The following is a 6,276-nucleotide window of genomic DNA, read 5'->3' as shown; positions in this document are numbered from 1 at the left end:
TGCAGGGAACTAAAATCACTGACATCTACTTATACTAAATAATAGTTTAAAACGAACCAACCACCGCTCATCACACACAGTGACATTGTCACTATTGCTCCCATTCAGGAAAAAACACGGTCCTGTGTAGACAGACGCACAACCACAATTCCAGGCTGAAGCCCCTTGTCTCCGCAGTGACAACTAAGGCGCTTCACCCGTTGCAAGTCTCTCTGGCCAAAATGCATTTTCTCCTTTTGTCAGAAAACCGCTAAAATCGCATTGTTACTGAATTCGACTTAGAAGGTTACAGATCACCCTCAAAGCAGTTACGCATCTGAGCACGTGACCCAGAAGCCCAGGGCTTGGTGCAGAGCACAGAGGACCTCCCGAGACCGACCAGGCCACCGCGCGGGGCTTCAGCAGCAGCGGCTTCAGCAGCAGTGGCTTCAGCAGCAGGGGCTTCAGCAGCAGCGGCTTCAGCAGCAGCGGCTTCAGCAGCAGCGGCTTCAGCAGCAGTGGCTTCAGCAGCAGTGGCCACTGAAGTCCGCAGATGTTACAAAAAACAGTCCCTGAAATCATGCACCCAACACGTGCACTGCCAAAACGTTTACACAACAAGGCAAAACAAAATGAGAAAGATTCAATTTGCTGACAAACGCTTTGCTTTGTATCATTCCAGAACCTCACATATATATATTTCTTTATAACCAAAAAAAAAAAAAAAAAAAAAAAAAAAGGGTGGGGTGAGGTGGGGATTACCATTTTGTAATCTTTTTAAATTGTAATTAAAATGGTCATTTCTTTCCATGCCAATAGACGTACTTCTACAAGGAATGTATTTGAAGGGCTGCATGTAATTCCACCAAGTGGAGGAATCCATTTATTTCATCCATGAGGTGGTGGTGGGTGTTTTTTTTTTCCCTCCTCACAGTAGGCATTTGAAAGCATTATCATTTATTACCAATATAAACCTGGCCCAGGACTTGCTTCTCTGAGGAACTTGTAAGAGGGACGTGGGTGGGCTTGTGGGCGCTTCAGAGACCCACGACGCAGGGATATTTAACCACGAACTCCACATATTTATGTGTCAACCACTGTCCCCCTGCGAGGCTTAAAACACGATGCCCAGATGCTTTTAAAACGAAAGCCTCTTTTCACAATTTATTTCCCCCTCAGACCGGAACGTATAAGAAGAGCACAGGCTTTTCTGAGAAATGTACCAGGTGTCATCCCAAATGATGGCTGGTTTCCTCTCGCCCCTCAGGGAACGAGAACCACACACCGGAAGGAGAGCAACACGGCATTTCCCTGCCTCAGCCCAGCCCACTCAGGGTCTGCCTATTTGTGGAAGGCTTTGAGCGCCCTCTTGGAGGACCTTTTTCCTCCCTTTCAGAGAAAATCGTCCCACAACTATATTCGCCGGGATTTCGATTTCGTTCGAACCTAAGAAAACCTTCCGAAGAGACAGACCCCCCCCCCTATCTCCCCGGGTATTCGCCCCAAACATCTCCAACGAGGTCAACCTGAGAGGCCACCCAGGAGAAACCGGCCGGTCTAAGGATCAAAACACACGGGGCTGCATTTTTTACCCCCTTCACTCCATCAGAAGAGGAAAACTACCTCAAGAAAATACGGGGGAAACAAATCTCTTTTTACCACAGGTTTTGACAGTTTTCCGTCTAAAGAATCACAGGGTGATGGGATTTAGTCGTTTTGCCCCACCATCCTCAAATTTCTTTAAGTTTTTAAAGAAAAATCTCCTCAAGATTTTCCGGCCGGGAAGAGAGGTCCGGCTCGGATCCGCTCCGGCGCTGCGGTCCCGCCTCCCAGGAGCCCCAGTGGCCTCGAGAAGACTTTAGAATCCTCCCAGGAGCCCCAGCGGGAGGGAGGCCCCGCCCCTCATGAATATTAATAAGAGTGCCTCCCATAGTGTCCTCCTCCATTTTGAATAATTAACGAGGATGAGGGCCCTAGAGCCGGAACCCGGAACCCGGGGCCCAAGCCATCCTTTGCTTCCAGCGGAAGACAGGAAGGGGTGGAGCCGTTAGAATCCGGGGGCGGGGCTGGGACAAAGGAAGTGCCCCAACCTGGTGAGCCATCCACCTGCCCTAAACCACTTCCTTCCCTTTCAAACTAGTTCTGAGTCCATTTTTTTATTTCCCCCAGCCCCACCCCAATAGGGTAAGTTATAGGAGCTTTCATCAGAATTTCTGTTGGGAAAAACCTCTAAACGTTCCTTTTGAAACCTATCTGGGGACCTAGAATCAGAGGAAGATGAGTGCCTCCAGCCTCTCAAGATGGAGTCCATGGCAAATCTTTCTAGCTTGGCCCTCCTCCCTTGAAGATGAAGTTCTCATTCATGTATTCACAAGTTCAGTGGCTCTTTATTGAAGCCTGCTCTGCACCAGTCACTAGAGTAGGATACAACAGAGAACAAGACAGTTTCTTGCCTTCATGGAGCTTATTAGTGTCATGGGAATATAGAATAAACAGACAAAATAAACTACAGATGGAGAGCAATGTTAAGGAGGAAAAAGGCAACAGAAAATAAGGTGGTGCGGGGGGGGGGGTGGCGGGGGGGGCACCTGTGCCTACTTTAGATGGACAGGTCAGGGAGGTCCCCTTGAGGAATTACTAATTTGAAAACGAATAGATGGGAAGGAGCCAGGCAGGATGAGCGTTGGGGGACGGGAAGAGGGAACATGGGGAAAGGTTTTGGTGCAGCTTAGGAATTTGCAAGTTTGGCTGGCTGAGTTTAGTGAGCAAGTAGGAGAGTGGCATCATGGAGACGCAGGCACAGATGGGGACATGCAGGACTTTAAAGGCCTAAAAGGGGGTCATTTTAGAACCCCTGTAGGCCCTCTGTAGTCCTGTTTGGGAGGACCTACTCCACATTATATTCAACAAAATACCATGTACTCACATCCCTCGTTAAAATAAAATATACAAATAACTACAGAAAGGTTGATTTGAAATTTAGGATTAGTTAACATTGTTATATTATGTAGTCACAAACATTTATTAATTTTGATTTTGTAGTTTTTTGGAGTCCGTTCTCCCCCTTCCCCCCCGCCCCCGCCCTCCTTCCTGTCTCAAATATTTATTATAGGCCCTTGACAAGATCTCATCCCCTGGGCAGCGGGCCATGAATGAAATGCCTAGTGGTTACAAAGAGGCTGAATATTGAAAAGTTTAGATTTCATCCGAAGTGCCATAGAAAGTCATAGAAAAGTTTTAGCAAAGAGTGACGTGGATCTGAATTACATTTAAGGATGTCATGGCTTTTATGTGGAGAATGAATGAAGCAGGTAGGAGTGGAGGTGAGATCTGCTGGGATGTTTTTGCAGGACTAGGGTGTTGGTCCTGGAGACATAGGTTTGAAATGTTTTGGGCATAGAAGTAACTGAATTTGCTGATGAGTTAGATGGGGTGGGGTGGGGGAATGGAAGGAGATAGGGATGATTCCCAGGTTTTTTACTTTAATAAGTGGGTGGATGTTAATCTCATTTACTGAGGTATGCAAGTGGGGAGGAGTTTTTCTAGTAGAGAATTAAGAATTTAATTTTGCAGATAGTAAGTTTGACATGTTAGGAGACATCCAAATGAAAGTGTCAAGGTGGCAGTTGAATTTACAGAACTGGAGGTTGGAGGAAAAACTCTGGGCTACAGATACATTTAAGCGTTTTTTTGCATTCGAGGGATATTGACATTCAGAAATTGGGAAAAGGAGGACAAGGTCTCAAAGAGATTGAAAAGGAGTATTTAGTGGAATAGCCTGGAGAAAAACAGGAGAGTATGGAGTCACATAAGCCTGAAATGAAGTGGTTCTAGAATGAGTTGTCAGCTGTGACAAATGCTGCCGAGTTCAGCAACGTGTTCGTTAGAAGGGTCCACTGTGTCATTTCCCATCTCAGGAACCTATGGTGATTTTGTCTTGTCAGCTACATCCAACTCAAATCCCTCTGACATTTCTTCAATGTCCTCTATTCTCTATTCCTCCCCGGTGTATTCATTCATTTGTTACATTTGTCTGATGCCTATTTTCTGCCAAACTCAGTGTTAGCTGCAGGAGATGTATAGTTTCTGCCTTCTAGTGGCTCACAGTCACAAGCACCATCACCCCTGGACTAGTAGGTATTCTGCTGTTTCTTCTTAAGGAAACAAACCTGCTGCTTCAGCGGGAACGAGGGGAAGAAAGGGAGGAGGTGGGGAAGTGTCTCCTCCTTAGCAGATTTGCCCCTACCTCTTTGTGCTGAAGCGTCCATCACAAATGACTTCCCTCCTTTACAAATCTTCCTCCAGGTCCCACTTAAAGATTCACACACCATGAAGTTTGTTTCTTCATTAAGCATGCTTTCTCTCCTAAAGGACAATGTAAACTCCTTGAGATGCTTTGTATCTCTTTTGTATCTTTTACAGACAGAAGAACAACAGATACAGAGATGGATCTACCAGGAGCTGTAGGGCCTTCTATTTGCATAGGACCCTTCCAATTTTGTATTCAGAAACAGCAGGTGGAAGTTGAAGACATATTTTCTGATAGACTCTAAATTAACTAAAAGTATTTGTTGATTTATTAAGCTTGTTTTACTTGTAAGGATTTATATGAGCATTCTAGTTATTGATTATATCAGTGCCTTGCCCAAAAGCTAAGTGCTGGCCTTAATCTTTTTATATACAGACTTTCCTTTCTATTTTTTAAAAATTATTTTTTAAAAATTTTTAAAAATATATTTTATTGATATTTTACAGAGAGGAAGGGAGAGGGATAGAGAACTAGAAACATCGATCAGCTGCCTCCTGCACACCTCCCACTGGGGATGTGCCCGCAACCAAGGTACATGCCCTTGACCGGAAAGGAACCTGGGACCCTTGAGTCCGCAGGCCGACGCTCTATCCACTGAGCCAAACCAGTTTCAGCCAGACTTTCCTTTTTAGAGCAGTTTTAGGTTCACAGTCCCACTTCGGGGAACCCGGATCAGCAGCACCCATTGAACTCCAGGGGCTCCTTCAACATCATGCCAGGGACCAGGAGCAGACAGGCTGCGACTGTGGCCCAACCTCTGGCTTATGTCTTTTATATAACTGAAAAGAATTAAAGCTACACCAAAACCGGTTTGGCTCAGTGGATAGAGCGTCAGCCTGCGGACTGAAAGGTCCCAGGTTCGATTCCGGTCAAGGGCATGTAACTTGGTTGCGGGCACATCCCCAGTAGGAGGTGTGCAAGAGGCAGCTGATCCCCAGTAGGAGGTGTGCAAGAGGCAGCTGATCGATGTTTCTCTCTCATCAATGTTTCTGACTATCCCTCTTCCTTCCTCTCTGTAAAAAATCAATAAAATATATATTTAAAAAAAAAAAGAAAGCCGCTTCTAACTTCCCTTCTTTAGACAAAATAATTTCCTTTCTAGTTCGATTTCCTTAGAGTTTCCAAATCCTATTCCATCCTTCTGAGGTATTTCTTATCTTGTATTGATGTTGCTTTATTTTGGTTCCCTACATTTGTTACTTTTTCTTCCTACTAAATCACCATGATTTGAATGGAAATATAGTGATTTCTATGCTATACTTGTATGCACTTATGTATTTGAATACTAAGAGTAAAGCCCAACCATAGATGATTTTTAACTTCTCTTTTGTCCTTTTTTTTGGTGAAGAAATGGAAAAGAAGTATTTAGTGGAGTAGCCTGGAGAAAAACAGGAGAATATGAAGTCACATAAGCTTGAAATGTTTTCTTGTTCTTCTTTATTTTTAAAGACTAATCAGCTGAATCACAAAAATTGCTAGCAAAAATAAAGTGATTTGCATAGGGCAGTTGGAAAAATATATACTAACACAAAAATTTGAAAGGGTATGCAGAACTAAGAGCTGTTACATAGAGTCCTTAGGATGCAACATGGTGACAAGATTTCATCCAAAAATTGGCTTTGCAGGAGAATAGCAAGAAATGCTTCCCTTTTCAGACAGGGACACCAAGGTCCAAGGAGTAAGTGTCTTTCTCAAGGTTTTCAACTCCAGTGTCCTGGCACGAAGCCAGTTGGAGTACTTGCATTTAGGTCATGCAAATTTTGTCTGAAAAAGTGCTACATTAAAAAGCCTACTATGAAATAATATGTACAGTATTGTACTATTTTAAAAGAAAAATGTATACAGGAGCATATTAAATACTAGAAGGAATGACACTGTTCACATGACAGCAGTAGTTATTTTTGCATGGCAATATCGTTTTTCTTTTGTATTATTAGAAAAATGTTTAAAATGTACAACATTAGCTGAAACCGGTTTGGCTCAGCGGA

The sequence above is a fragment of the Plecotus auritus genome (genome assembly GCF_963455305.1).
Source record: "Plecotus auritus genome assembly, chromosome: 7".
NCBI classification, from domain to species: domain Eukaryota; kingdom Metazoa; phylum Chordata; class Mammalia; order Chiroptera; family Vespertilionidae; genus Plecotus; species Plecotus auritus.
This window is presented reverse-complemented; position numbering follows the sequence as displayed.